Genomic DNA, 24,746 nt, shown 5'->3' with positions numbered 1-24,746 from the left:
ACTTGCGAGTGATTCCAATATCACAAGACCTCGATAAGTGCACCAAGTTGTGGTGCCAAAAGGGGGATATAAGTGGACACATTTTTCTTGAAATTAGCAATTTCTAAACTTTAACAAGAATTTGAAGATATTTAAGCTCAAAATTTTAAGATTTGACAAAAACAAAAGTCGTAGTCCTTTGAATCTAGTTTCTAAACTACTAATTTTTTTTTTCAAAATAGTTTAGTTTTAGGTTCTCAAAAAAGGCAGCCACAAAAAGTGGTACTGTTTATTCCAAAAATATATAACACATTACAAAATGTGCCCCCCCTAAAATTTTAACTTTTTTTTTGAAATTCTTTAATCACTCTAGAAATATTTGTGTGCTCCCCCTAGAAATAATTGAAAACTAATGTAAAATCAAAACTTTTTTTTTTCAATGTGTGTAGAATGGAGTTTAGTTTCTAGAAAACTAAGTTGTTCAAAATTCGATGAATGAGCTAAAATCTATAGCCCAATTAATATATGGTGGTTTTTGACAAAAAATGAACATACATTAAAAAGAAATTATAGATGAAAGGCTTGAAAGAGTTCAAATTAAAAATAAATTATATGGTTATATAGCTAACACAGAGACCTACAATGTCATGTAACCTAATGTTATCGATGCCCAACCATGAGGAATCTTGAAGGAAAGAACACAAAAAAAATCAATCATTTTTTGTATGTTTTCTGGAAAACACGTCTCAGACTTGTTTATAAACTCAAAACCTTTGGGTTGGATCTCCAAGGAAAAACCAAGCCTTAGGCTTGGTTTTAATGTAAAGCTTTCAATAGCATATGCCCTATAGCATACACATGCTATTTAAAGAATTTGAATTTTGGTCTAAATAGTACATCCATGCTATAGTGTGCATGCACTATTGAGACCTAAATAGTGTATGGAAGAGATGCAAAGCAAGAGCAAGAGAGAGCATGTGAGGGGGGGTGGGGGGGCGAGAATGGCTATGTCTATGTGTGAGAGAGAGAGAGAGAGAGAGATAGAGAGAAAGTAGGGGATGGGAGAGGGGAGAGAGTAGGGGATGGGAGAGAGAGGAAGTGAGAAAGAGTAGGGGTGGAAGAGAGAGTACGAGATGGGAGAGAGGAAGTGAGAAAGAGTAGGGGTGGCAAAAAGAGTACATGATGGGAGAGAGAGGAAGTATGAGAGAGTAGGGGTGGTAGAGAGAGTATGTGATGGGAGAGAGAGGAAGTGTGAGAGTAGGGGTGGTAGAGAGAGAGTACATGGTGGGCAAGAGAGATTGAGAGTAAGGGATGGGGAGAGAGAGATTGAGAGTAGGGGATGGGGGGGAGAGAGTAGGCAGTGGGAGACGGAGTGGGAGAGGGAGAGCGAGAGAGAGGATGATGGGAGTGCATGTAAGTGAAAGAGATAGAGTAGGGAATGGGAGAGGGGGAAGATAGAGTAGCTCGAGAGAGAGAGTGGCTCAAGAGAGAGTAGGGATGGGAGAGAGAGAGTAAGGGATGGGAGAGAGAGTAGATGATGGGAGAGGGAGAGAGACAAGGGATGGAAATGTGTGTGTGTGTGTGTGTGTGTGTGTGTGTGTGAGAGAGAGAGTGTGTGAAAATGTGAGAGAGAGTAGGGGGTAGCAGAGAGAGTAGAGAGGGAGAGAGTGAGAGTGAGAGAGAGTGAGAGTGAGAATGAGAGTGAGAGTGAGAGTGTGAGAGAGAGAGTAGGTAGTGGGAGAGGGAGAGTGAGTGAGAGACAAAGTAGGGGATGGGAGAGGAGAGAGGAGGATGGGTGTGTGTGTGTGTGAAAGAGAAAGAGAAGGGAATGGGAGAGGGGAGAGAGAGATAGAAAGAGATTAGGGGATGGGAGAGAAAGAGAGTAAGAAATGGGAGAGGGAGTGGAAGAAGGAGAGAGAGGAGGGATGGGAGTGTGTGTAAGAGAGAGAGTAGGGGATGGGAGAGAGAGAGCAGAGAGGGAGAGAGAGATATATATAGTAGGTAGTGGGAGATGGAGTGGGAGGGGGAGAGAGGGGGAATACGAGTTTGTAAGAGAGATAAAGTAGGGGATGGGAGAGAGTAGGCAATGGGAGAGGGAGTGCGCGCGAGAGAGAGAGAGAGAGGGGGAATAGGAATGTGTGTAAGAGACATAGAGTAGGGGATGTGAGAGAGTGTGAGAGTTGGAGAGAGAGTAGGGGGTGGCAAAGAGAGCTCGTACAGGATGGGGGAGAGAGAGAGGTAGGGGATGAGAAAGAGTGTGAGAGAGAGTAGGGGATGGAAGAGAGAGTAAGAGTAGGGGATGGGAGAGAGAAATTAGAGAGGGAGACATAGTACTTGAGAGAGAGAGAGATACTAGTTAGTGCAAGAGGGAGTGGGAGAGGGAGAGAGAGGGGGGATGGGAGTGTGTGTGTCTATGAAAGAGAGAGTAGGGGATGGGGGAGAGAGAGTAGGCAGTGGGAGAGGGAGTGGGAGAGGGAGAGAGAGAGAGGGGGGGAATGGGAATGTGTCTAAGAGAGATAGAGTAGAGGATGGGAGAGAGTGTGAGAGTGTGAGAGAGAGTAGGTGGTGGCTAAGAGAGCTCATACAGGATGGGAGAGAGAGAGTGAGAGTATGGGATGGGAGAGTGTGAGAGAGAGTAGGGGATGAGAGAGAGAGAAAGTGAGAGTAAGGGATGGGAGAGAGAGAGTAGAGAGGGAGAGAGAACTTGAGAGAGAGATAGAAGGTGGTATGAGAGGGAGTGGGAGAGGGAGAGGGAGAGACATAGGGGGGATGGGAGTGTGTGTGACAGATCTAGAGAGTAGGGGATGGGAGAGAAGAGAGTGGGGGGATAAGAGTGTGTGTGTCAGTGAAAGAGAGAGTAGGGGATGGGAGAGGGGAGAGAGTAGGGGATGGAGGATAGAGAGTAGGCGATGGGAGAGGGAGAGAGTGAGAGAGAGTAGGGGATGAGAGAGAGTGTGAGAGAGAGTAGGGAGAGGGAGATAGAGAGAGGGGGATGAGAGTGTGTGTGACAGATCTAGAGAGTAGGGGATGGGAGAGAAGAGAGAGAGGAGGGATGAGAGTGTGTGTTTCTATGAAAGAGAGAGTAGGGGATGGGAGAGAGAGTGAGAATGTGAGAGAGAGTATGGGGTGGTAGAGAGAGAGAGTATGAGACTAGAGAGACAGAGTGAAAGGATGGAAGAGAATAAGGGGTGGTAGAGAGAGTACAGGATGGGAGAGAAAAAGTGAAAGGATGGGAGAGTGAGAGAGAGAGTAGGGGATAGTAGAGAGAGAGTATGGGATGGGAGAGAAAAAAGTGAAAGGATGGGAGAGAGTGTGAGAGAGTAGGGGATGGGAGAGAGAGTAAGAGTAGGGTATGGGAGAGAGAGAGAGTAGAGAGGGAGAGAGAGAGAACTTGAGAGAGAGATAGTAGGTGGTGGGAGAGGGAGTGGGAGAGGGGGGATGGGAGTGTGTGTGTGAGATCTAGAGAGTAGGGGATGGGAGAGGAGAGAGAGGGGGGATGAGAGTGTGTATCTATAAAAGAGAGAGTTTAGGGGATGGGAGAGGGTAGAGAGAGAGTAGCAGATAGGAGAGAGAGACTAGGTGGTGGGAGAGGGCATGGGAGAGGGAGAGAGAGGGGGGATGGGAGTGTGTGTAAGAGAGATTAGGGGATGGGAGAGAGTGTGAGAGAGAGTAGGAAGTGGCAGAGAGAGAATAGGATGGGAGAGAGAGAGTAAGAGTAGGGTATGGGGGAGAGAGTGAGGGAGAGTAGGGGATGGAAGAGAGTGTGAGAGAGAGTAGGGAGAAGGAGATAGAGAGAGGGGGATGGGAGTGTGTGTGAAAAATCTAGAGAGTAGGGGATGGGAGAGAAGAGAGAGGGGGGATGGGAGTGTGTGTGTGTGTGTGTGTGTGTCTGTGAAAGAGAGAGTAAGGAATGGGAGAGAGTGTGAGAGAGTGAGAGAGAGTAGGTGGTGGCAGAAAGAGAGTACGGAATGGGAGAGATAGAGTGAAAGGATGGGAGAGAGTGTGAGAGAGAGTAGGGGGTGGTAGAGAGAGAGTACAAGATGTGAGAGATAGAGTGAGAGGATGGGAGAGTGTGTGAGAGAGAGTATGGGATGGAAGAGAGTGTGAGAGAAAGTTGGGGATGGAAGAGAGAGAGTAAGAGTAGGGAATGGGAGAGAGAGATAATAGAGAGGGAGAGAGAACTTGAGAGAGAGAGAGAGAGTAGGCAGTGGAAGAGGGAGTGGGAGAGGGGGAGAGAGACGGGGGATGGGAGTGTGTGTGAGAGATCTAGAGAGTAGGGGATGGGAGAGGAGAGAGGTGGGATGGGAGTGTGTATCTTTAAAAGAGAGAGTTTAGGGGATGGGAGAGAGAGAGAGAGAGAGAGAGAGAGAGAGAGTAGCAAATGGGAGAGAGAGAGTAGGTGGTGGGAGAGGGAGAGAGAGAGGGGGGATGGGAGTGTGTGTAAGAGAGAGTAGGGGATGGGAGAGAGTGTGAGAGAGAGTAGGAGGTGGCAGAGAGAGAATGAGATGGGAGAGAGAGAGTGAGAGTAGGGGATGGGAGAGAGTGTGAGAGAGGGTAGGGGGATGGGGGGGGAGAGAGATAGTAGGTAGTAGGAGAGGGAGGATGGAAGTGTGTGTGAGAGAGGGAGAGAGAGAGTAGGTGGTGGGAGAGGGAGAGTGAAAGAGAGTAGGAAATGGGAGAGGGAGAGTGAGTGAGAGAGAGTAGGGAGAGAGAGAGGGTTGGGGATGGGAGAGAGTAGGCAATGAGAGAGGGAGAGTGAGAGATAATAGGCGATGGGAGAGGGAGAGTGAGTGAGAGAGTAGGGGATGGGAGAGGAGAGAGAGACTAAGAGAGAGTAGGGGATGGGAGAGGAGAGAGAGAGTAGGGAGGATAGAGAGTGATGTGTTTTGACATAGTGCATATGCACTTTTTAGTGCCTACGTGCTATAGTACATACACACTATATGAAATCACCCAAAAATGGTCAAAAAGAAACTTTGGTGCCCATTTCATCCATTCTCTACTTTTGGTTTGTTGTACTTTCTGTTATTCTAACATAAATCACAGGTTTCAACATAGCAAACACTATTTCAAGACTTTTTGAACCTAGCAAACACCAAATTCAATCATTGGATAGGCGATTTGAAGACTTTTTGAATATTCCTTGTATAGAAAAGGTTAGTGCAATCCATTTTAAATATTGTTTGTTGATATATAAATACAAATTTGATTATAATTTGACATGTTGTTTGATATATAGTGAATTCATTAAAATTTGTATGTTTGAATGAAATGTTATTTTGAAATGGTTAGAAATTTGACAAGTTGTTTGATATATATTGTGTATTCATTCAAATAATTATAATTTTTATATGTATTTGAATAATTTTTAATTTAAACATTGTAAGTAATTTAGATGTTTGAATAATTTGATATGTAGAAAGCATCATTATACAAAGGAAGAAACCAAAAACTCAAACAAATGAAGATAGGGAGAGAGATTTGGCAAATAAAAGAGATAAAATGAAACTACTATGTGAACAAAGAAAATTGCAAAGCAATAATGAAGAATTCACTTTTGAAGAGGATCAAGAACCACGGGTACAAAGAAACAAAGAGGAAGAATTGGAAAGACAAAGAGAATGAATGAGACTGTTACGCTCAAGAAGATAATTGAATTGTGAAGCTACACCATCTTCCAATGTTGGAGTCATATCGTCCTCTCATGTTGAAGAGACACTAATTTTTAGATCCAATGATGTACACACTCCATCATGTCATGTTGAAGGCACAACATCAAGACATCAAGTAGGTGATATTCCGTCTTTTGCATCTTATTACCAAGGCACATCATCTTCTGTTCAAGGTACACAATAAACTCAACCTTATGTTGATGTTCAAAATGTTGAGGGAATTGAAGAGATTATAACACCTTCTATAATTTAATTTGGAAGACCAAAATATTTGATTGATATTGATACTAACATTTTGAAATCAATGCCTAACAAGATTAGCAAGCATACTTGTCAAAGAAAAGTTAATCGTATGTGGAGATTATTTTTTGAAGAATTAAATTTTATAGGTCAATGCCAATTATTTGTTGAAATGATGAGAAATTTGAAATTTAGGCCTATCATGAAGATTCTTGGGCTAAGAACGATGAACGATTCAAATGAAATTTTTTTGTAAAGAATCTAATGAGTGCTTATGAAAAAGTGGGTTCTAAATCACACACCAAAGATAGTAATATCACAAGACGAGTACTTACATCGACAATAGTAAGTATCCAAATGAAGAAAGCTTGACGCATGAGAAAGACAAGAAAAATATTAAAAATTGGTAGAGGTACTCTAAGGAGAGCCATGCTAAGGTGTGAGAGATTGAAAGATCCAACAAAAATTGAGTTATGGAGATTTAGCGGTAGACTACCACAAAAGGATAATGGAATTAGTGAAGCTTTGAAATTATTGATCAAATATTTTTGGAAAAATAACACATGTATTTCCCCTAATCAAAGAGATGTTGTAAGGAGGATTGGTAGCCAAAATCATGACCCACATGTGAAACATTCTTTGGACTCAACTCAGACATAATTTTTTGCAAAATTTATTGGTATGTATCCTCAAATTTGAATAAGTCAAATATTTTTTGAGATGGGTAAACATTTTTATGTCAAGATAAATCACACACACACAACTTCTTGTTGTTGGATACATATTGAATTTTCTAACCATTTTGATGTTTTTAGGCATATATGTGTGTTTTTGCATTTTAAGTTTTTTTTGTAGGATTGTGCCATGAATGAGCCACCAAGATCTTCAAGGGAATTCATATCCAACATTTTATATGAAATAAGGGATGGCCAAAATTTTTACAAGACATCATGCTTGGATGGTACATGCTTATTTTGTGGTTCTTTGTAACTTTTATCAACTTGTCAACATATGGATAGTACACATGCAATTGGAAGTGAAATAGTAGATTATGAAAAATTTAAGATAGTGACATATGCTCTAAAAGATGGGAAATAGGGGAAAAAATGTGATTTAGTCATTGAAAATATTTCATTGTATGAGTTCATGAAATTTTTTTGTGAAAAGATTATTTATGAGTATGCAAGGCATACACATAGAGCTTGATGCTTGAATTTGTAATTCAAGTTGTGCAATGATATGTTTCTATTGGATACCATTGTTTCGATTGTAGACTTTGCAGATAACTAAATACTACAACCACAAAATGAGGTGCAAGAAAAGTATTATACTTCTCAATAGATTTCCATATTTGTTCACATAACATTGATGCATTCACCTACAAGTACAGAGGATGATAGGAAGATTTTGAGGGAGTACCATTTTTACATCAGTGACGATCGATCACATTCTACGGAGTTTTTATAGGGTTGTTTTCAACTATTTTATGGAGATTTGGTAACAGGGTCATCACATATCATAAACACATTATTTGGTCAGACAATTGTGCATCTCAATTCAAGAATGCACAAATGTTCTATTGGTTAAGAAATTTGCATAAGTTGTGTAGAATTCAATACATGTAGAATTTCATAGAGGTTGGTCATGGAAAGAGAGAGCACGATGGTGCAACTGCATGCATCAAAAGAGCCTTAGCTCATGAAGAACTAAAGTAAAAAGATGGAATAATATTGATAGATGCAAAATCCATTGTCTAGTGGTGTAATGCTACAATGGATCTAGGTAAGGAAGGTGAGTCTATGGTTCGTAGATTTTTTTGGTTAATAGATAATACTAACATTGCACCATATCAAGATTGTGGGACACTAACAAGATCTAGTGAGTTGCATTCTTTTAGAAGCTCTAATGTAGGTCCATGGATTATACACAAAAAAAATGATATGCTGTTGTTCATCATGTGTAGAGAAAAATTGGGATGATTGTGAGTCGACTGAATGGGTGGACAAATGGGATATATGAGTTTTGGACCCAATTGACACTTATCATCCCCCACAAGCACTAAAAATGGTAGAGATGGATTGATCTATTGACTTTGACCACTTTTTAGATCTAGTGCAACTTGGTAATTTATATTTTTATATATCTTTGTAATTTCAATATATAACTTTATAACTTTTACCTAAATATTTTCTGAATTAATGATCGCATTTTGTACATTTGTCACGGTAGGCCATGTTTTTGCTGTTATTGCACTTGAAGACAATGAAAAAGGGACAGATTATTATTTTTGTTGTTTTGTCCAAGCCAAACAAAAATTGGATCACTTAGTTATAGATGGTGAAGGTTTAGAGTACCATGTTAGTGTGGTGGTTGTAACCAACACATGGCTTAGATGATATTCTATGAAGAACCCTAACTTGTGGTTATTCAAGGATTGGAAAATAGAAAGGAAGATTCTTCATTATTCAAACTTTGTTGTCACATCAAATGTCCACTTGATAAAATATGGTGGAAAAATACATAATAAGATTCTTTGGAAAGTTCATGAGTTAGACTATGAGGTAATACTTGAGACATTAAAATGTAGAGCAGATTCAATTGGCTCATTAGATTGAATAGGGGGTGAGGGAGAGAGAGAAAAAGTGATAATTCCAGGATCCAAATACAATGTTCCAACCTCTCCCCCAAGACTATCCACATGAAAAGGTGGGTATTATTATTATATGTAAATGACAAGATAAGTTTAAATCACAGATTTTATGTTTTGATTTGTTTAGGATCTAGATACATTATTTGAATTTATATTAGATTTTTTAATAGGACCCATTTTTAGATTAGTCGTTTGAATAAGTGAAAGTTTAGAATTTTTTGTTTAGATCAAAATATAATGAAAGAACATGAAATTTTTTATAATGTGAATGCTTTGTGATGTGAAGTCATGATTGTGTGCATGTAACTAGAAACTTCAAACTAGCAAAAGCAAGGATACAATGGGAGAAGTTTTCAATACTCATCAAGCAAGGGTTTTCATAAAACTCAGAAAGCAAGGATTTGTACAAATGGATAATTCTTAATGACAATCCAGATTCAATTTTTGTCATTCTCAAATTTTAGTGGATTAATCTTACCTTAGATTTTTTACCGTGCTAATTCTTCATTTGCAAGTCACCAACGAAGAGGGTTAATAAAGTTGAAGCACTAGTGATAAAGGGTGAGACACCAAAATCATCTACGAAACGATATTCTAAATTCACATCCTCAATGTTTATTAGTGCTTTTTGTTCAAGTACCATTGTGTGTTAATCATCTTATGCCTAGGATTGCAAAGGATCAAAATCATCAAAAAGTAAGAAGGAAAATAGTTCTCGATTTGATGATAATGGGGCAGTTATAGATATAGTTCTCTCTAAGGATAATGTTGATCAACCGATTTATAAGTTGAGAGAACCAAAAGACTTTTGATATTTTAATATTTTTGGGATGTTATTTGCAATAATGGCTTGAGGCAAAAGTGGGTTTATGGTGTTCCCAAAATTTCTAACACCAATGATGGCTTGAGGCAATCTTAACATGACCAAAACAAGGAAAATCAATGATTTAACCTACTAGTAACAACCCACAAAACAAAAAGCAGCATTTGACCTACTGGGCAATTAGGCCTCTTCAATTTTTCAGCAAGAACTCAAAACTCTTCCAAAGGACTAGGCAAAAAAAGTATAGTTTTAGACACCCCTTTTTAAGTATTAAGAGACTCCAAAGTCTTAAGGCTCCACTCCACTCTAACATACCTTAACCCAAACCATGCACTCAAGCCTAATTAACAACTTTAGGCATGGTCTACAGGGAAATGGCCAAGAGACGGGTCCATCGAATCAAACCACCAACTTTAGAGTGTTCTTCTAACCCAAGCAAAGATGTTTTTCCTTCACACCAAGTCCTGTACTTCCTTTAAACACATTACTTCATCAATTTGCATAAAATTTGGTCTAATACATGAGGGATACTAGACCTAGGGCGTGCTCCTAAAAATATCTTCTACAACATCCTACTTTAGGGCTTTTTAAATATGAAAGTACATCACCTTAACTTGCTCCCTTCCCATTTGGCTCAAATTCCAATGGTGGGATCTCAAGTTAGGGCCATTTCTTTGGCCAAACCCTAATTTTGAGGGTTTCACAGGGCAATGGTCAAGAAAATTCAATATCTTGAGTTCCTTGATTGCTAGAAACTTGAAACCAATTCTAATGCTTCAAAAATTAGTAGGTCTAGCTATCCAGTAAAAAAAAGTTCACTTCCCAATCATGTAAGGTCGTACTGTATGGAAAAATCAATAAAACTCATCCTAAAATAGTAGACTTTATTGATTCAAAAGAGAAAGTACATATGTTCCCTCATTTTATCTCTCCCATTAGGTGTCTAGAGCCTTTATAGGCCATTACAAATAGGTAGAACCACCCCATGGCAATTTTAGCCATTGGGAGTGGTTTTTTTGAAAAAGTTGTCAACTTTTGCAATTTTTTGCAATTTTTGCCACTTTGACAAACCTTATTCCTAATTCAATTCTAACCATTCCCATATGTTGTTCTAAGACTCACAACACCTAAACTACCCTGAAAAACATAAAATAAACCAAAATTCCACCTTTTGGACCAAATGATGCCCAGGTTTATATTGACACCTTGGGGTCTTGAATCAATTACATGGGTGGATGGCCTTAAGGAGATTTCTTAATCAATCCTAAGGCCTTATTACATTGAACAAAACAAACACTTTAATTCGGTGTAATAAAAGACTCAATTGTAAGGTATGATGGCACTTTGGTGTGGTTATAAGCCAAGTGACCATTTGTAACTAAGGAGTCATAATAGGTGTGATTTTGAGTATTTTAATCAATTTAGGATGTTTTAGGTGGATTTAAGTTATTAAGACACCTTTGGACTATAGGTTTGCAAAAATTGCAAAATAATGCAAGAAAGATGCAAAATGCAAAAGTTGCTAAAATAGCCATTTTTGGAATAATAGTTGTCAAACTGAAAAGGAGGTTGTATGGTGTTCCAACCATGAAAATGGAAGTTATAACTATTGGAAGGAATGTATTTAAGATCCCCACATGTGTGAAATTTCATTGTACGGACGATGGACAACATTGATGAATAAGAAAACTTAGATTTTCTACTTTTTTATAATTTTTTCAATTTTGTATAACTTATACAGATTGGAAGTGGTACAAGCCTTATATGGATGGATAGAGGGTTGATTCAAAATTCCATTTCAATTAGTTTTAAGTCTTTATCTTATATAAAACAAAAGTTATATTAGTTTTAGTGCAGGTAGGTCAGATTTACTCCAAATCTGAGGGTTTCAGCAAGACGACCTCCTAACTTGCAAACCCACCATGGGATTTTAATGCTGCTTTGTGGAATGAAAGTTAGGAGATGGATCTTTGAGATGGAAGATATTTAGGGCTATAGGAGCATGGAACCTATTTTTACCAGCAAGCCCTAGACTGAGCATAATCTTATGTCTATTCTAGATTTGAACGAAAAAGCAGGATCAAGCTCCCAAACTGATTAATCTAACCTAGGTGAAGGATGTAGAAGGACAAGTTGGATGTTTAGAAGAGATCCAAGGGTTTGAACCAAGTCTTTGAATCCATTTTTTTTTGTTTTCCTTGTAACCTAGCCTAAACTAGCCATTTAGGACTATGACACAAAGTGGCATAACTTGATGTTGGAGCCGAGTTGGTGATTGATATTTTAGAATCTATTAGGGGATGTTAAAGAGTGTTTAAAAGTGAAAAAATAGTGGGGGTTCCTTTTCATGATTTGGGAGTTTGACCATGAAAACTAGGATCAACCCTAGTAGGAATGTTGGTAACTATTTTACAAATTGATTGTTGGGTGTTGGAAAACTTTAAAGTTTGGTGTTTCTTGCTACATTAAGTCCATAGAAACCATTTCTATCAGAAAATTTGAGTGTTGAAACTATCCAAGAAGAATTTTCCATTGTAGGCCTATTGATGATAGGGAGTCCCTAAGTGTTGTAGTAGATCAAAGTTGTTTGAATACCTTAGGTTTGAGGGTTGAGCTTAAAGAGTGGAGTCCACTTGTAGGGTAGAGTCTATCTTGTCAAGAGCCCATTGGATCAGTCATTAATCTTGGAAGAAGGCCAGGTCTATGAACCCATTCTCTCATACTTCCTTTGTAACCTAGCGTAATCTGGCCAATTAGGTTTATGACTCAAAGTGGGTGTAAGTTGGTGTTGGAATAGAGTCTGAGTTTGATCTTTTTGAATCCCTAAGAAGTGGTTGAAGGGTGTCTAAAGAAGTGAAAAGATAGTGTGGTCCTTTGCAAGGTTTGGGAGTTTGACCAAGAAAGCTAGGATTAGCCCTATTAGGAATGCTGGTAGCAATTATGCAAATTAGTTGTTGGGTGTTGGAGAACTTCAAAGTTTGGAGTTTCTTCTTGGATTAGGTCCATAGAAACCTTTTCTATCAAAATAGTTGAGTTCTAAACCCATTTATCAATAATTTTTATTTTAGGCCTGTTGGAAAGTGGAAAGAGGGCACAATTTGGGCCTTTGGTACCTAGAAACCTCTTGGAGTCAAATTAACTTCATATTGTGAAAGAAACTTTAGATTTTAATATCAAGAGATCTACTCATGTGATTAGCTCAATATTTATTGAGAGAGAAAGGAGGATAGATGAAGGAATTCATAAAATTCTTCAAAGCTTTGGGTCAATAACCCTTACAATTTATATTTTTATTATTATTTAATGTATTATGGTGGGGGGTGGGTGATGCAGAGTTTAGGTAGGAATAAGAAAAATTCTAGTTTCAATCCACAAGGATAGACCATACACCCAGCTCCTACACTATGATACAATGACAATGCTAATGGATCAACATTAATTCATACAACTAGACACTTAGCAACTTGAACCAACACCCATGGATGATGGATTTTCAAAAAATAGGACTCTTAGCATGTTAAGGGGGTTCAACATAACACCAAAACCCAGTAATCAAGGCCCAACAACAACCAAAACTCAGATTTCATAGTTCTGTCCAAATAATGCAACACTTATTATTAATCCATGCAACTTCAAACTTGACTCAACTCGCCAAAAATGGTGGATCCTCACAAATAGATACCAAACCCTAAATAAATAGATAAGGGGTTCAACATGACAGTAAAACCAAAGGATCAAGTCTAAACAACATAATAAAACATGGGTTTCTTGGCACTATTTTGATAATGCAACAATTAAGGCTACTAGTACGTCCCAAGGAAAAATGTGCAATAAGTATGAAACCTTCCAAAGGACTTCAAAAACCAATTAGCATTATAAATACCATTTATTGATTTTGTTAAACTATCAAAAGGACAAGTGCTGAAAAAAAATTTAAGCCTCCCAAAACTAGACTGTTCTATAGGCCTAATTCCCTCAATTAGGTCACCCTAATGAAGGAAGTACCAAAAATATAATGGAAACAGCCAAACCAAAGCATCAAGAAGTTATATTAGGAAAAGGGAAGGTAGATTCTTGAGTTTCACTTACTAGTTTAAACCCCAATGCATGCAAATCATTGAGTTTTATAATGCAACAGAGTTGTCACATGAAGATGCCAACTCATTTGTGCATATTCCGTACAACCACCATTTGTGCATATTTTGTACAGGAACCATTTGTGCATATTTGTGATTTGTAATGTTTTAAAAGAATTAGGGGGCAATTGAGTTAAAAATTGTCAAAAAGCAAAAAAGTTGTAAAAAGTGCAAGAAAGTTGCAAAATGCAAAAAGTTGCTAAACAACAATTTTTGCAATATTGGTTTTCAAACTAAAAAAGAAGTTGTAAAATATTCCAAAAATTTAAATAGCAGTTGTAACCATTGCAAGAAATTTATTTAAGGTCTTCACAAGTGGAGAAAGTCATTGTACAAACAGGTGAACAACTTTTAGTGAATAAAACTCAAAATTTCTACCTTTTTCTCTATTTTTTTAATTTTGTACAGCCTATATGGATTGGTAGTGGTACAAGTTTCATATATTTGGATAGAGGATTGAGTTAGTGTTCTATTCCAACTATTTTGAAGACTTTATCTTATCTAGAACAAAAGTTATAGCAGTTTTTGTGAAGGTTACTCAAATTTACCCTAAATCTGAGGCTTTCAACAAGATGGCCTCCTAGCCTACAAATCCACCATGGAATTTCAATGCCACTTTTTTTAATGCAAGTTAAGATAGGGGTCTTTGAGATGGCAAAGTTTTAGGGTTGTAGGAGTAGGCAACCTATTTTTATCAGCAAGCCCTAGATTGAACATAGTCTTATATCTAGTCTAGTTTTGAAGGAAAAAGAAGGATCAAGCTCCCAAGTTGATTGATTTGACCTAGGTGAAGAGTTTAAAAGGATAAATTGAAGGTTTAGAATATATAAAAGGGATTGAACCAAGTTTTTGAACCCATTTACTTATGTTTTCCTTGTAACCTAGCCTAATCTGGCCAATTAGGACTGTGACACAAAGTGGGCATAAGTTGGTGTTGGAGTAGAGTCTATATTTGATCTTTAGGAATATCTTAGGAGTGATTGAAGGGTGTTTAAAGGTGTAAAAATATTGTGTGGTCCTTTGTATGGTTTGGGAGTTTGACTAAGTAACCTAGGATTTTTCGTAGTAGAAGTGCTGGTAACAGTTTTGCAAATTTGATTGTTAGGCATTGGGAAACTTCAGAGTTTGGAGTTTCTTATTGAGTTGAGTCTACTCCATTAGCTCTAGGTGGCTTGTAAAACCTATCCCCTTCAGCACTGTAGCATTCTCGAGCACGCTAAACTGAAACTTCCCTGAGGGTCACTAAATGCCATAGGGCAACAATCTTTGATAGGGCATATCTCGAAACTCATGTGAGCCATGGATGTGATTCTAGTTCCTATAGGACCATGTTGGGGAGACCTAAAATAACATCTCTTTCTTTTTGGAGATCACACTCTATTTTGATTTTGCAAAGCCATCTCAGGTGATGCTGAAACATGTAGTGTTGGCTAGTACAAATTTGCCAACTGCTAGATCTCTCTCATCATTCATCGTGGGATCAAACTATCTACTCCATCAGCTCTAGGTGGTTGGGTAAACCATATCCCCAACCTTTTCCTATCCCCTTCAGTGCTTGAATGTTCTCACGCATGCCCAACCAGAATGTCCCTAAGGGTCACTAAATGCCATAGGGTTGTAATCTTTGATGGGGCATATCTCAGAGATCATACGAGGTATGGATGTGATTCTAGTTCCTATAGGACCATGTTGGGGAGACCTACAATAAACTCTCTCACTTTTTGGATATCACACTTTGTTTTGATTTTGCGATGCCATCTTAAGTGATGTTGAAACTTGTGGTGTTGGCTAGTAAAAATTTGCCAACTACCAAATCTCTCTTAGCGTTCATTGTGGAATCAAACTATCTACTTTATTAGCTCCATGTGGCTGGGTAAATCCTATCCCCAACCTCGTCCTATCCCCTTCAGCACTTGAACATTCTCGGGCACGCCCAACCAGAATATCTGTAAGGGTCACTAAATGCCATAGGGCTGCAATCTTTGATGAGGCATATATCAAAGATCATATGAGGTATGGATGCAATTCTAGTTGCTATAGGACCATGTTGGGGAGACGTACAATAGCCTCTCTCACTTTTTGGAGATCACACTCTATTTTGATTTTGCGATGCCATCTTAGGTGATGTTGAAACTTATAGTGTTAGCCAGTACAAAGTTGCCAACTTCCAAATCTCTCTCACCATTCATTGTGGGATCAAACTGTCTGCTTCATTAGCTTTGGGTGGCCGGGTAAACCCTATCCCCAACCTAGTCTTGTCTCGTTCAAAACTCAAACATTCTCCGGCACACCCAACCAAAATGTCCCTAAGGGTCACTAAATGCCATAGGGTTATGATTTTGATGGGGCATATCTTGGAGCTCATGTGAGGTATGGATGCAATTCCAATTCCTATAGGACCATGTTGTGGAGACCTACAATAACCTCTCTCACTTTTTGGAGATATTACTCCATTTTTGTTTTGTGATGCCATCTCGGGTGATGCTAAAACTTGTAGTGTTGGCCAATAAAAAGTTGCCAACTGCCAAATCTCTCTCACCTTTCCTCTTGGGATTGAACTGTCTATTCCATTAGCTTTTAGTGGTCAGGTAAACACTAGCCCCAACATCTTCCCATTTTGTTGAGCACTTGAATGTTATGAAGTACTGAGGATCCCAAGTATTACTGTTGTTATTAATTTGGGTGTCACTATATGATCTAGAATGTTATGAAGTACTGAAGCATATAGTAACTTCTCCTATGTCTCTAGAAAATATAGTAGCTATTCTCAGTACTATAAGATTAACTTCAATGAAGAGTTGACTATAAGGAGTTGAAGAAGCAAGTTTTGCTTTTGTGTAAATGCCAAAATCATGAGGTTCATTCCCTTGCATAATCCTTTTTGCCATAATGACATTACCTCTAAACCATGCAAAGGATGTTGAAGTGGTTCCCAACCTTGAAACACTCTTATAAGCAATTCTAGAGCTAAAAATTATGCATAATAGAGAATATCTTATCTAGTGTACTACAAGATTGAGTAATTCTACCTATAAAATTCTATCTTCTATAAGGTATAACATTGACCAATTGTGCATATAAGAAAATATATGCATTGGAATACATGTGAGTGCCCATTACAATTGGTATTCCATAATGGCAGATCTAACATATGGAATTAATGAAACTTTCAGAATCCTATTAGGCTCTACATCATAACTGAACTTTGAGAATCCTATTCTGGCTCTACATCATAACTAAACCTTGGAATTAATGTAATGTATTGTTTTCAGTTTTAGATTTGTTATATGTTTGTAGTAATAATTTATGATAAATGTTTAGATGCATAACATAGAAGGCATGCTTTAAACATGAACAAGAAGATCATAAATCAATATGACAATGACATAAATTGCAAAAGATAAATTTTTGGCTATATGTAATAATTTATGTTTTGAATTGAAATATTGTTTCAATTCTTGAAGTATGATTATTTCATATATATATATATATATATATATATATATATATATATATATATATATATATATATATATATATATATATATATATATATATATATATATATATATATATATATATATATATATAGAGAGAGAGAGAGAGAGAGAGAGAGAGATAGATGCAGAGTGGCATAGTGGAAGGATACAATTCCTTTACCCTTTAGGCAACTAGGTTTAAATCATCAACAATCTCCATGAGGATGAAGGACACAAGGTCACTACCAGGACCCAAGGAGGTGAAATATGCATATAGAGGAGGAATGAAGACCTAATAAGGATCCATGAAGGCATTTAATATTGTATCATGGCCTTTGAGCCATTTAAATGTACTTGGAATGTTAAAAAATGTACAAATAATGTAATAAATTGCCATAAAGAGACCTAAATGGCTAAAAAGTTAAAATATGGGATAACGAAGTCATTTCATGTAATGCAATAGTCCACGGGGTGTATTTGGATCCTAGGAAGGGTTTATGAGGTCATTTGAGGTCATTAAGTCATGAGTTAAATAGTAAATTCAAGAAAGTCAATGTAGTTGCCAAAATATGTGAAGTTGTCATAATGTTACCAATAAGCCAAACATGGAAATCTAGTGGAGTCTAAGAGGTTAAGTTGAGGTCTATAAGTCTTTTAGGAATTAGTAAGTCAATTAGTTGTGATATTAAAGGTATTAAAAATCCTAAGTCATAAAAGATCGAAATGAGAAACAAATTAGTAAAGCTTTGTTAATAAAAAGTTATTAAAACTGTCTAAAACTATCATAGAATAGTTAGATTGTTTTAATTGATCCAAGGGAAGTTGTAGTAGTTTTGGGGAAGAGAAAATTTGATAAAAGGAAGTTCTTTTGAGTGTTTTAGGAGGTGGTTGAAGATCTCAAGAGAATTTTGAAGAATCAATAACATTTCATATGTTTTTTTGGTCATTTCTGACTGTCACAAAATAGTGACTGTTGCATTTTTTGTGGTTTTAAAGTTTAAACAAGTTACTTTGCCTCTTAAGATTTTTTATTGAAATATTAATGATTTAAAAGGTATTTTTTATGTTCTCCTAAGATATCTTTTCCATTATAGACAAGTCAGCTTACATAGTTCTTTGTAATAGTGCATAATACATTACTATCTATCTCTGTCACATGACAATCCTTCACTGTTTTGAGGCTAGATTAATGGATCTACCCCTCCCACTATCTTTTATGTAGATGTAACTTGTGGGAGAGGGTGTTACAATTTCAATCAATGTATATATGATTATTTTATATTTAGGGTAAGAGTTTTGATAGAGAGAAAGAACCAAAGACTGGCTAGGTAGTGAAGAGCATGGGCATGGGTGACTGCCCCAAGTAGAGAAGTAAGAGTTTTCTCAAAACAATGATAAGTTTTATATTTGATATCATCTATTGGGATGATTTTAAGTATGTTTGATCCATTTACAAGATCTAGAAAGATTGGGAGATGAGTTTTTGGGAAAGCCCCAGGGTAAAGGGCCTAAAAGTGAGGGTTTGGTGAAAGGGGATGTAGAAATGATAGAGTGACCAAAAAAAAATTTAAATCCTTTAATTTGATTCATATTAAAAGACTTTGTGAGGTTGTTAAGGTTCCAAAAAATAAGGGGATATGAGTTGCTTTGTAAATGGCCAATAATTAGGCATAGTTATGTAACTGAGATAGCAAGAATTTAGAGATACTTTCCAAAAAAAATATAGTTGAAATTTTCATATTTTTTAGAAGGGGATAAAGGTTATCTATAATACCAAATGTTTTGGGAAGGTCAATAGAAAATTTTGGAGAAAACTGAGAATTACTGTCTGGCAAGGGCTAGTTGAGTCAAGCCTAAAATAGGCAAAATTGGGAAGTGTAAGAGATGAGTTGCTAAGAGCTTACATGGAGTTGGAACATATTAGATGGTATTTTTTGAGATGAACCAAGGTTTTGGGGTCATGGTGTGAAGCCTAGGATGGTTTTTGGTATGTTGGAGGCACCAGGGTAAACTAGGTGCATAGGTAGCAATGTGGGTGTTTTCAAGACAAACTGAAGAACTAAGTTATAACCTCTTAGATATGGTTGTGGAAAGGTATTACCAAGTCAGAGACCTCCTCTTGAACCCTAGTAGGGTTAGATTCCTTGGGTAGATTCCAAGAGTACAAATGATCTTCCTTGTATCTACAATATTACAAGAAATCCATCTAGTAATCTAAGAAATCTAGAGAGTAATTCTTCATTGTATCCCCCTGATAGGGAACCTAAGAGATCACATAACTAATAAGGGTAAAAGTGGAATAAATTTTATTCTATTTTTAATACAAAATTGAAGCACATACATTTCATTTTCAATTCTTCTAACATTAAATATTTTGATATATCTCATTGATTAAATATATAAATATTCTATATTAACTCAACAACCAAATTCTTATAGGTTCCCAAACATCACTACTAGAAATTCATACATAAGTTCCCATAAGTAAAAGCCATCATAAATATATGAACAAGATTTCATTATAAATAATTAAATCCATTATTACAATTAGATAGCATAAAAATCACATAAGCATACCAAGGACAATCATCTTGATATACCCATTCTTCTTTATTGCAACTAAGCATGTGTATATATACATATTACAAGGAGCAAGTAATTATTATATATCATGTTTTCATATACTTCTAACATTTTTCTCCTCCAACATGATCTCTATACAAAATGGATACATAAGTATTATATCATAGTCATGATACAAAAATATGATGTTGCAACATCTAGTCACACACAAAAAAAGATGCAAAATTTGAATGTCTGAAGAAAGATCATCAAAGGCTCTTGAAAAACTTTGGAAAAATACTCAATGGATAAAAGACTTTCCACCCAACCATGAAACCTTACTGTCCCACTCCCCTAAGCTAGGAGATAACACAAGGCCCGACACCAAGTTCAAACATAAGCAAGGGGATAAAATAGCTATTTTAACACTGATAAAGTTTATTGCTAATCAATATAGTATCAAAAATTCAAATTGATTATGTATTGAATTAAACTTGATAAACAAATGATAGAGAAGGAAAACTTTAAACATGAACGGGATTATAAATCATATGATGATGACATATTGGAAATGATAAACTTATGCTTATATAGTGATAAAGTTTATTGTTAATCAATATTCTATCAAAGTTTTGAACTGATTAGGTATTGAATTTAATGTCATACATGAAAAAACATATAATATAAAATGATAACCAATAATGTCGTACATGAGAAAACATATGATATATTAACCAATAATGTCATGCATCAAATACATGTCATACATCAAATATAAAATTTCATATATACATCAAATTTATATTGAATATGTCCACTAACATAAAATCCAACATATATGTTCGTTGATGCCTATACATGTACATGTCTATCAACCATATCTTCTCCTTCCCATGAGGGGAAGGAAACAAATCTATAGAGGCCTTCAATCATTGTGTGAAGGGAGATGGTGGCAATGATGGGGTCCTCCTCACATGTTCACTTGTCCTCTTGTTGAGGCTCTTCTCTAACTCAAGCTTATACAAACAAAGTAGAAATGAATGAATAATTATTATACATTGAAATCAAATATATATAGACACAAAATTAATTATTTTCTTACCACCATCATATAGTCACTCTACAAGTCCACCTCGAATGCTTATGGACGATCGGGTGTGACAAGACCCTACAACAATTGAATCAATATAGTCACTTATAAATAAAATTAAAAATTTTGATACTAACTAATAGAAAAAATAACTAAAACCAAGAAAATTCTTTCATACCTCAGTCAATGGCTGTGAACTAGCCATAGTTACAGCCACTCCATGATGGATAGATTGTCAAAGATGAGGAGGAGTGTCTAATGTCATGAGTTGCATGTCATACAATACACATTACATGTAACATGATACATGAAACAAATATAATCAAATGAATTAAATTAACATGAAACAAATGTACCTCTACAAAGCTTGTATGATGTCTATGCTCTGAGGCCATAGTAAATATCGACGGTCTTGTAGAGAACTGATGCACATGAATAATTTTTTTTTTCAATCCTTAATATGATTACTTAATAAATATATGTATTAATTTAAATGATTAAATTGATACATACCTCTAGACTCATGGACGGGGCAAAAAATGGGGCCAGGGGATCACTACTAGGCTCGCCAATACTTTGACCCTAAATTTTGAACAATGTCAATAGATGCTAATTAATTAATCATGCACTATACATATGAAATGTGATCAAATTAGTAAATTATAATTGTAATTTCCCTATGTGTCAATGCCAAATGTGTCATTCAAGAACTAATTAGTGATGAGCCCATCATCTGTACCATCTCCAACATGAGTGCCAAATGTGCATAAGGATTCACATGATGTGCACATGTGACCATGGTGCACTGAAGGCTCCCCCTCAACTAATGGACTCATGCAATGGATGAGGGTCTATGTCAAAGCATTAATGGTCCTTAGAGCACTAGCCTCTACATGTTCCTTCATAACTGAAGGAATAGTCACATGCTCATCCTGTGGCTTGACCATAGGTGCCCTAACTACATTAGGGTCACAACGTGACCCCAGCCTCTCAAATGATGACCCCCCACCTCTACCCTGGGAGTCTAATATATCAAAATAATTGGGGATCTCCCCAAGGACAAACTCACAATACAATTTCTTTAAAAAATACATGGGGAGCTCGTGATTGTTGCAAGGAGGGGCATCAAAAACCATCCACCATCTATCCCATCGTGTATGCACCAATGGATGGGGAACCATTTAGTATCCTCTCTAATAGTATTTTGTTCACCAAGTTTTCTAAATAATGCACATATTCTACCTTTTGGTATTTTCTTTTTTAACATTTTGATATGACAAATTATTTGCATAAAATCTTTTTTGTTCATCCCTCTTAACCTGCCAAACATCTAACTGACCACTAACTGAAGCTATCTAGGTCTTAATGGATTCGAGGGATGATGCCAATTGAGCCCTCATTGGATTGGTTTGTCCAAATTCTTTCAATCGGCCAATGAGTCCTAATTCAATTTTGCTTCTTTCTATTTCATTTATTATATTTTCTTGTGTACTAGGCAGAGGTCTTGCAATTGGTTTAGGATACGAAATTTTTTGTTCTTCTTGAGGAGGGTTTTGGTTTTGATTTTCTTGAGGGTTTTGAGCTTCTTGGGGATTTTTTGGTTGATTATTGACATTTCCTGATAAAAAATCAATTGAAATCTAAATAAATAAACAAATCTAAAGAAAAATTGTAAAAACCCTACAAAAAAATATAAAAAACCTACAAAACAATATTAAAAACATATCAAACAATGCAAAATAAAATTTATATTACATACGGCATGCTCGTGATCTCAAATTTTTCCGATGAGGAGGAATATTGGGAAGGCGGGTGGTGAAAATTTTGATTTTCTCCAATTTGCATATGCACTACTATGAGGAGAGGTTAAAAAATATAGTTAAAATGAATGGGTTGCGGGTATGCAACCCATTTATAATATTTTTCTTTTTTTAAAGCACATATGCGCTATTCAAAATTGGAAAAAAAGAAAAAGAAAAGGTTGTCACCTTTTTGGCACCACAACTCGGTGCACATACCCACCTACTAGAACACTTTCTTGGATTCTATCTAGTGGTTCCCATAATATCCTCTATGTAATCTAGTTGTTGTTTCTATTGTGTAGTCTCTTTCTAATCTACTCGTTCTCCTTTGCTTTGTGCCTTAAATTTTGATTATCAAACTTTTGAATATCTGCCTCTACCTTATCTAAAATCAACTTCATAGTGTGTTGTAACTCTGGCATAGGTGTTTGATCATTGATATATTTCATTCAAGCATTTAAGTTTTTAAGTTTGGTCAACACCCTCACTCATGAACCTCTCATGTCAAGCACTTTTTGTACTGTTTCAATACCATGTTCTTGCTTCTAAGCTGACAATTCTCCAGATACATTTTCTTGTAAAATATTAATTTTGTTGAACAATTGTAAACTCTTAGAAAGTCCATTGTTATTTTCATGTATGTGTGTGTGTGTGTGTGTGTATAAATATATTTATGTATGTATGTATGTATGTATGTATGCATATATCCATGTATATATATATGTATGTATGTATGTATGTATGTATACAAAGAGACCTTGTGGATTATGGATTATGGATTATAAACAAAAAAAGAAAAAAAAAACATGAAATTAATCATTCCCCCTTTTTTTTATTGATTGTGGAGGGATGCATGTAAAAGAGGGTGGAAAGATCCAAACGAGGGTGGAGAGCTCTGAACATTGGTGGAGATCAATGGAGATCTAGGATTTTGTTGTCATTCCCTTGTGATCTTTGTGTCCTTTCTCTATGATTTTCTTCAAGGGGAGAAGAGGTACCTATGTGAATGTTCTTTTTTCTTTCTAAACATGTATCCCTTGTTTATATATAATAGCTTTGGTCAGATTCAAGGATAACTGATTATGATGATTATATGTATATGTGCATGTATGTATGTAAATCAGTTCACTATGTGAGCTGCTTCACATTTATACATACACACTTGCATAGTACTTGTGCTAAATTAAATTAATCATCACATCTTGAATTCACACAAGCAATTATCCTTGCATTCAATCAAATTTATTCATACCAAACTAAGTGTGCAGAAATTTGTACTTACAGATTATATCATCTCTTGGTGATTGAGTAAAGATCTTATGCATAATATCATCTAGGTAATGATCAGATGCATTCACATTAAGTCATAATAGGATCAAGAAAATGATCCATTTATGTTACTTCATACTTGTTTTATTAAACATTTTGTTTAACATAATTAGTAATAATAGAATTATACAACTATAACTAGTACTCTTATTTATTTTATTTAATCATATACATTTAAGACTATTATTTTTCTTAAAATTAGACTATATATTTTTTATCACTAATATAGAAATATAGATCTTTGATGGTTATCCTTTTTAATTTTTAGATCTTGATATTTAACATGAAGAGTTTCCACTACTAGAAAGTGGAATAGACACGATGTGGAGCCACATAGCTCATTGCTTTTTTTACCAAATTATTTTTTTTTTCCTTCAAAAATATTATAGGTGAATGTTCTTCTCATTTTTGATATATTTAATAATTTGTCACTTGTTGTTTGAGGTAATTTTTCTATTATGTGATAGAGACATCTATCATGAGGATGGACATGCCAATTTTGATCATCTCACTTTCAAAGTTGGTTCCCTTATCTAATTAATGAAACTATTTACAATTGACACCTTGATTTTTTGCAACTTGCCTGATTAGTCATTCACACAAATGAATCATCCTATACCCATAAACAACATCTAATCTTTTGTAAGTCTCTCTCCTCTAAAGGCCCAATACATGGAGCCATTATCAACATGAGTGGACTCACTCTCCTCAGACGAATTCAATCAAAATTATTCATACCAAACTAACTATGCAAAAATCTATACTTACAAATTATATTATCTCCTGGTGATTGAGTAAGGGTCAAATACAATTTTCCAAGGTGATAAAATTGTATATGCAGATGTATGTATGTATGTATATAGGTATGCATGTATATATGTATGTATGTATGTATGTATGTATGCATGCATGTATGTATATATGCATTTTTGCATCTTGTTGTCATGCCCTTGTGACCTTTGTATATGTATGTATATATGTGTA

The sequence above is a fragment of the Cupressus sempervirens genome, chromosome 7, assembly GCF_028749045.1.
Source record: "Cupressus sempervirens isolate cs-2001-9-10 chromosome 7, ASM2874904v1, whole genome shotgun sequence".
In the NCBI taxonomy this organism is placed as follows: Eukaryota; Viridiplantae; Streptophyta; class Pinopsida; order Cupressales; family Cupressaceae; genus Cupressus; species Cupressus sempervirens.
The sequence above is the reverse complement of the archived record's forward strand: the minus strand, read 5'-3'. Positions refer to the sequence as shown.